Consider the following 9,048-nt stretch of genomic DNA (forward strand, 5'->3'; position numbering starts at 1 on the left):
AGGTGGTGCCACTAGTGGATAGAGTGTTGGTCAGGAAGACCTAAATTCAAATTCAGCTTCAGACACTCACTCGATGGGGCAATATTCCCTCTTATCTCCTTCAGGAATTGGCATTTCTAAGAGTAAGGCACAACAGGAAAAAAGAAAAAAACGAGCTGGGGGGGGCAGGGGCGCAGTCCACAAGGCCAACATAAAAACTCATTAGAAGAAGAACCGAAACTAGGCACCTTAGAAGCTTTAATTCCAAGAGGGTTGTGGAGACGAAAGAACCAAAGCATAAGGGCCGTGAGTCAAAGAGTTAAAGTCTAAAATAGAAAGGGAAGAGAAATAATGGAGAGAATGAGGGGAAGAGATCCTTAAAAAAGGTGCAGAAAATGACCCTAAAAAAAAGTTAAAGTTGAGGAGAAGGCATTTTACTTGCTACTTAACTGGAGGGGAAGGGGAGAAGGGAAGAGCCAACTGGATGAAGGCAAGAAAAGGGAGCCAACCCCACCCCAGGCGCTGGGTGGGAAGGGGGTGGCCCGCCCCAGCCCCCCAGAATCACAACACAGGAGCCATCCTTGTCTCCTCACCATCTCTCGTGCCTCATCCCCAAGCTGTTGCCAAGGCCTGTGGCATGTCTCAAACGCCCCCTTCTCTCCTCCAACACGGCCACCACTCATCTCCTCGTACCCGGACTGCAGCAGCAGCCTGCTGTTTCTCTCCCTGCCACAAACAAGCCTCTCACCCCTGGACTCTGTCCTTCCTAAAGTGCAGTTGTGACCACGTCGCTGGTTAGTTATGTCCAGTGGCTCCCTATCGCCCCCAGAATCTAACACAAAATCTTCTGTTGAGTGTTCAAAGCCTTCATGACCTGCCCCACCCCCACCTCTCTAGTCTTCTGACACTTTGCCTGTCACTGACACTGCCTTACACACACCCCCAGTGATGCTGGCCTCTCCATTTCTTGAAGGAAACACTCCATCCCCGGACTGGGCATTTTCACTGGCTGTCCCCCATGTTTCCCAGGAAACCTCCTGGCCTCACTTAAGGCCCAACTGAAATCCCACCTTCTAAAGGATGCCTTTGTCGATCCCCCTTATTTCTAGTGTCTCTCCTTTGTCGACAACTTCAATTTATCCCGTCATAGTTGTTTGCATGTCATCTCCCTCAAGCAGTGAGTTCCTTCAGAGCTGAGATTGCCTTTTCCCTTTTTTTTTTCAATCCCCAACACTTAAGTGCGCGGCACATAGTAGGTGCTTTAAAATGTTTATTTCCTGACCGACCTATTCAGATCTATTCAAATCTAGCTATAAATGAACAAACGAATGATGAAACAACCAGAAAGAAGTTAAGGACCTGAATGGAATTTTAGGAAAGTTAGATGTGAGACCCCTGGTATTGAATGGGAATAGAAAGGAATATATCTAAATATGTTGATGGGCAGAAAGATATGAAGATATAAATATAGTACAGCTATCGATATATTTCTCAGTTGTGCATGGCACTTTTACAAAAATTGACTACAAAAATTGCTTTAAATGAGATCTTTGCAATACTTTTCAACAGCTGGGTTAGTCTGAAAGCAGCTTCAGTCACCCCTGCTTTCTTACTTGACTGCTTTTAAGAAGCAATTGATGGTTGTAGCCTCTCAGAGCACACGGATTTTGAGACTGAAAGACAAGCATTAGTTTTCATTTAAAATCCCCTTCTGTAGTGCTTCCCAATAAAAGTGCTTGTTGGGGGTTGATAGACTTAGCCCTTCTCATCAGTGCAAGGACCTAAGACACCTCCAAAGGCCTCATGATAGAAAATGCTATCCACATGCAGAGAAAGAACTATGGAGTTTGAATGCAGATCGAAGCAGACTATTTGCTATTTTTTTCTTCTATTTTGTTTTGTTTTCTCTTTCTTGGGTTTCTTCCTATTGGTTCTAATTCTTCCTTACAACATCACTAATCATAAAATATGTTTAATAGGAATGTGTATATATATATATATATATAGCCTATATCACATTGCGTGCCATCTTGGGGGAGGGAAGTGGGGAAGGAGGGGGAGAAAAATTTTAAACTTGCTTATGGAAGTAATTGTTGATAAATCAAAATAAATTAATAAAAAAAGGTGTTTGTTGGGAGCAACTACGTGCCACAGTGGATAGAGCACCCACCCTGAAGTCAGGAGGACTTGAGTTCAAATTCAATCTCAGACACTAGCTGTGTGACCCTGGGCAAGTCACTTAACCCCATTTGCTTCCAAAAGCAACAAAAACAGAAAAGTATTTGTCGTTGTTTAGTCATTTTTCAGTTATGTCCCATTCTTAATGACCTCATTTGGGATTTTCTTGGCAAAGATATTGGAATGGTTTGCCATTTCCTTCTCTAGGTCTTTTGACAGATGAGGAAACTGAGGCAATCCAGGTCTGAGTGCCTGAGGCCAGATTTGAACTCAAGAAGAGGAGTCTTTCTGACTCCAGGCTCAGCACTCAATCCATTGGTCCACTTAGTTGCCGATAATAAAAGTATTAGGTGATCCTTAGCCACTTTACATCCAGGTTAAGTTTTTTTATTAGAAATATAAGTTCTGGAAGGCATCCATTTCCAGAATAAATCTCTTTCATCCGCATTAAAATATATGGATCAGGATGTCCACCTTCTTTGATTATTTTCTTTAAAACATCAGCATATTTAGTGGCTGTGGACTCATCAGCACTTACTGCCTCTCTGATAATGTTAACATTATGAGATTGAACTCAATTTGTAAAGCAATTGAACCCAGCAATGCTTGCAGTAAATTTTTTTTTCACTATTTGATTTCCATTTTCTTTCACTACCTTAAATAAACTTGAAATGTTTGTCTTCATGACTGCTTAGCTAAGAGGAATTCATTTTTTATTTCAGTCTTCAATCCACACAGCTAAAAGGCATTCCATTTCTATTGTTGTAACACTTCTATTCCTTGTAGTTGCAGACAAACACAAAAAGTTGGTGTCGCCTTGCCTTTTTCTTTTATTTTGTCTGTGTTTTATAATATTCTGTGCCACGGATTCAGGTGTTCTGATATCTTGTCCTATTTTAGAATCAGACCATGTTCACACCATTCAATTATATCAAGTTTTTGTTCAAATATAATAACAAGCCTCTTCTTTGCACCAACTGTTTCAATCTGAAGCATTTTTCACTAAAACGTGTCCATTCACTGTCCATTTTGTTAAGGGCTCTTTTTTAAAAAAAATTCTAATACAACCGTTGGGAATGTGGTCCACAGAGGAACATCCCATCCGTATTCAGTGAAAGGCAAGCGCAGGCTGAGGACCCGCAGTGTGTTCACACCCTTGACTAACTTGCACAAGCCACTTTAATCGAATTTTGAGTCACATTATATGAGATCTGGTATTTTATAATTTGCACAAAATCAAATTTCACATCATTCAAACAAACATTAATCATGACCTAGGTGTATTTATTACAAAGCAGTAATCACCAAAATGCTTTGGTCCTGGTTAAAAAATAGAGAGGTAAATCAGTGGAAGAGATTGGGGACAAACTATGCAGAAGCAAATAAGCCCAGTAGTTTAGCTCACTATTTGATGTGTTCAAAAATTCCAGCCACTGGGGCAAGAACTCACTACCTGACAAAACTACGAGGTTGGCAGTCTGGCAGAAACTAGATGTAGACCAACAGCTCACATCATACACCAAGATAAGCTCCATATATGCATGTGACTCGGACATAAAGGATGGTATCATAAGCAAATTAAGGAGTAAGGAAGAAATTATCTTTCAAATCTGTGATTACACGAAGAGTTCACAACCAAACAAGGGACTTAGAAGATCAAGAAAGCAAAATAAGCACTTTTGATTAAAGAAAATTAAAAATATTTTTCACAAACAAAACCAATGCAGCTAAAGTTAAAATGGAAGCAGGTAACTGGGGGTAGGGGGGTGGGGGGGATTTCTGCAGCAAGCTTATCTGATAAAATTCTCATTTCCAAGCTATATAGGGAACTGATTAAGATTTATAACAATAAGAGCCATTCTCTAATTGATAAACGCTCTAAGGATGTAAACAAGCAGTTTTTAGAGAAAGAAATATAAACACTCAATAGCCATATAAAATACTCTAAATCACTAATGAGAAAATGAAGTTCTTCCTCATATTCATCAGATTAGCAAAGTTGGTTTTTAAAAAAAAAAAGGGAAAATAACAAATATTAGAAGATTGTGAGAAAAAAAAGATACAGCTGGTAGCGCAACAGATAAGGCCTCAAATCAGGAACACCCGAATTTCAATCTGGCCTCAGATATTTACTAGCTGTGTGACCCTGGACGAGTCACATATCCTCTGTTTGTCTCAGTTTTCTCAACTGTAAAATTCACACTAATAACACCTACCTCACAGGGTTGTTGTGAGGATTAAATGAGATACCAATGATAAAAAGTGCTTAGTGTAGCATCTGACCTGGCACATAGTAAGTGCTATATAAACATTTATTTCCTTCCCCTAATTCACTGTGGTAGAGCTATGAATTGGCCCAGCCATTCTGAAAAGCCATTTGGAACTATGCCCAAAAAAGTTGCTAAACTATACATACTCTTTGACCCAGAGACACCCCTACTAGGTTTATACCCCCAACGAGATAAAAAAATGAGGGAAAGGGCCCATAAAAACAAAAAAAAATTATGGCAGTAATTTTGTGGTGGCAAAGAAGTGAAAACTGAGGAGATGCCCATCAACTGGGGAGTGACTGAACAAGTTCTGGTATATGAATGCAATAGAATACTATTGTGCTGTAAGAAATGGTGAAATGGATAGTTTCAGAGAAACATTAGAAGACTTGGATGAACTGAAGCTGAATAAAATGAGAAGAACCAGGTCAACAATTTATACAGTGATAACCTACAGACAAACAACTCTGAAAGCTTCAGAACTCTGATCAGGTAAAGTCAAGCACAATACCTACGTTGGCCTTATTCAAGAAAATTATGTCTCAGTCTGTGCCCTCTTTGTCAGGAGGTGGGGAGCATATTCAGAAGAGTGCAGATTGAAATACGTATTTTTTTGGATGTGGGCAAGGCAGGAACTCATTTTCCTTGACTTTGACAAGGTTTTGGTTTTTTTTCTCCCAGTGCAGGGAGAGAGAGGGAGAGAAAATATAATTTTTTAATTGAAAAAAAAATTTTTAACATGGGGTTGTACATGATGAAATTCTAGTTGATGGAGACAAAACAATTAAAAAAGAAACAATGTTTTATTTATGTTGACAATGTCACAACCCTGCCCTGTGGCTTGTGAAATCTTTGATGGAAGGCAGCAACAAACATTTTTGTGTTCTCTTTTCCCTCAGATACTTAATCAAAATCCTCCTCTCCTTCTCCCTTCAACTTCCTTTGTTATTTGTCTCTTTTTTTTTACTTTTCTGGGCCTTTTTTCAAAGGGATTTCTTTCTCTCATTCTCTTCATTAATTCTCTTCCTTTTCTGTCTATTCTAAACTTTTATTCTTTAATCCATGGTTCCTATTCTTATTTGTTTCTTCTTTAGTTTCTGGGTTCCCCTTGGAATTAAGACTTCTATCATACCTATTTTGAGCTTCCTCTGCTTAACAGTGTTATTGCCTTATAGACCCTGAATCGACCTCTTTCTCTTCACTCTTCAAAGTAGCCATTCCAGCAGGAGAATGGGAGCCATTTTCCTGTGCCCCCAATTATCTGGTCCACTTGGACCCTCTTGCCGTCCTCATGTTGTCTTCTCGTTTGCCATGAAATCTCCCTGGGTCCATGTCTCCCACCTTCTGGATCGTGGTTGCCCTCAGGAGCACCAAAGACCCTTTTCACATCAATGCTTTGGGTCCAAGTTTGATCACCATCGCTCCACAGTAATCATTCTGGATTGTTTTCTTCATGCCCTTTCCTCATACCTTGTGGCAGTCATTGCTTATGTTATTTTACTGGTTCTGCTCACTTCCCTTTGCACCAGATTCCCCGTTCATCACACATTATTTCTTAGAGCACAGGAATATTCTATTCTCTCCATGTGCCACAACTTGTTTAGACATTCCCAATTTTGGAAGGTCACTTGGAACTATGCCCGAGAAAGCAATAACCTGTGTATACTCTGACTCAGTAATATCTCTACTAGGCCTAAATTCTCAAGCAATAAAAAGAGGAAGAAAATGATCCACATGTACAGAAAGATATAATAGCTGCTCTTTTTGCTATAGCAATTAAGTGGAAACTAAGAGCATGTCTGTCAGTTGGGGAATGGTGGAATAAATTATAAAGTATAAATGGAACGGAATATTATTGTGCTGTGAGAAGTGTTGAAAGGGGGATTTCAGAGAGCACTGGGAAGACTTGAATGAATTGAGGCAGGGAAGTGAGCAAAACCAGGGGTGTGATTTATACACTAAAAACACCATTGCAAAGAAAAACAATTTTGAAAGATTTCAGATCTCTGATCAATGAATTAAATGACCAATTGTTATTCTAAAAAATCAACGTACCTACCTCCTGCAGAAAGATTATGGTTGGGGCAGGCAGATGGCACATCCGATAGAGTCCTGAAGTTAGGAGGACCTGAGTTCAAATTCAGTTTCAGACACTTAGTAGCTGTGTGATTCTAGGCAAGTCAATTAACCTCAACTGCCTCCAAAAACAAAAATGAAAGTTTACAGACTAGTGGTAGCTAGGTGGAGCACCGGACTAGAGTCAGGAAAACTTGAATTTTCCTCTGCTCTTCCCCAGTCATGTGCTGAACACCTACTGACCTGAGGGGCTCATCCCTTTTATCATTCCAGTACTGTCCATGGGGTTTTCTTGGCAAAGATGCTGGACTGGCTCGCCATTTCCTCCTCTATTGGATTGCCTTTTGCCATAATTCTCCACTCTGACCTGTCCATATCGGGTAACCCTCCAAGGCCCAGCTTATAGTTCCACTGAGCTATGCAAATGCCTCCACCACCACAAGATATTTAAAGAAACACATTTTTGTAGAAATTTGTTTTGCTTGACTATGGATAGTTGTTACAAGGGTTTTGCCTTAAATTTTTTTGAATGGGGAGTGGTAGGAAAGAAACAGAAGCTAAGAATAGGGTAGCACCCACACCCCCACCCCCACCCCAAAGAGAAAGAAAAGAGAGTCAGGTTAATTTTTTTTTCATATACAGAAGAAAACAGAAAGGAGGCCAAAAAGAATCACAGATAAGCAGAGTAGCTTTGAAATTTATGTGTCGATACTAGCCACCTCGTGACAGACCTAGACCCAGAGTGCAGAGTGATATTTTTTTTTCCATTTAACAATATGGAAATTTATTTTGCTTTTGCTTTGGAGATTGAGGAAGGGGGAGGGCAGGAGGATTGGGAAGTAGAGAACATGAATTTTTGTAAAAATAAAAATTTTTTTAAATGAAATTATGTACTGAATTTTTTTGTAAATTTAGAAAGAAAAGGAAGCTGTTCATCCAAATTTTCATGCACAGTTCTCTTTTTCTGTTCCACTGTGTATATGGCAATGCCTATTTTGTTTGGTGTTTATTTGTTCAGAATAAAAATTTAAGTTCCAAGAAATTGAATGAGGGAGAGAGGGGGAGAGAGAGAGAGAGAGAGAGAGAGAGAGAGAGAGAGAGAGAGAGAGAGAGGAGAGAGAGAGGAGAGAGAGAAGGAGGGAGCGGGAGAGAGACAGAGAAGGAGACAGAGAGAGAGAGAGAGAGAGAAAGAGGAGGGAAAGAGGGGAGAGAGAGAGAGAGAGAGGAGTAAACAGTCATTAGGACCTGGATAGGTTGATGTACGTGGACGCAGTGATCCTCAAAAGAGAAGAGGCGGCTGAGAAAGCCAATGAAGGGAAAGAAGTGTCAGTGAGAAGTAGCAAGCAGGCTAACCTGATAGAGTGAAAACAGTCAGTCAAGCATTTATTAAGCACTTACTGTATGCCAGGCACTGTGCTAAGTGCTAGAGATACAAAGATAAACAAAAGACATAGGCCTTACACCACACTCCACAATCCATTCTAAATGGTTAAGTGACCTTAATATTGAAGTTCATGCTATTAAAAAATTAGAAAAGAAATAGATAATATAGCTCTCACAGCTATGGGTAGAAGATACATTCTTAAACAAATGACAGAGACAATTACCAAAGATTAAAGAGATAACTTTGATTCCTTGAAACTGAAAAACTTCATAGACAACATTAATCCATCTAGGATAAGAAGGGAGGTGGTTGAATGGGGAAAAAGACCTTTGTATAAAATTTCTCTGCTAAAGGTTTGGTATCCAAGATATATAAAAAGTTAATAAATATATATGGGGCCATTCCCTAATAGACGAATGGCCAAAGGATATCAACAAACAAAAAGAACTGCAAAATATTCACAACCCCATGAAAAAATGCTCCAAATCACTAATAATGAAAGAAATGCACGTCAAAACAACATCTGGGGTTTCACCTCACACCCTGCAACTTGGCTAAAATGACAAAAAATAACAACAGTCAATGTTGGAGGAGTTGTGGAAAGAGTTGGTGGAGCCGTGAAATGCTACAACCATTTTGGAAAGGAATTTGGAATTATGCAAATAAAGTGACTAAAATGGCCATGCCCTTTAAACCAGAAACTCCATTCCTAAAGAAACCATCGGTAAGAAAGAATTCCCGTACACTTCAAAATATTCACAGCAACACTTTTTGTGATAACCAAGAACTGAAAGCAAAGTAGATGCCCATCAATTGGGGAATGGCTAAACAAACTGTGGTCCATGAATATAATGGAATATTACTGTACTATGTGTGTGTATGTGATGAATGCAGAGAAGCATGGAAAGATATACATGAACTGATGTAGAAGTCAGCAGTGCATACAATGACTAGAACAACCTAAATGGAAAGAACAACCATACACTAAAAAAACCAAAGTAAACGCAACCAAATTATAAAGGTCAAGCAGGACTCCAGTTAAGAGACCCTGGTGGAGGGGGGAGGTCCACAGGTGTCCCACATGGCACAGGTTTTTGGACTTTTTTATATATGGATCGGTTGTGCTGATTTTTTTTGCTCCACAAAATACTATTTGTTATA

Source organism: Vombatus ursinus, unplaced genomic scaffold, assembly GCF_900497805.2.
Source record: "Vombatus ursinus unplaced genomic scaffold, bare-nosed wombat genome assembly UNPS02014175.1, whole genome shotgun sequence".
NCBI lineage: Eukaryota > Metazoa > Chordata > Mammalia > Diprotodontia > Vombatidae > Vombatus > Vombatus ursinus.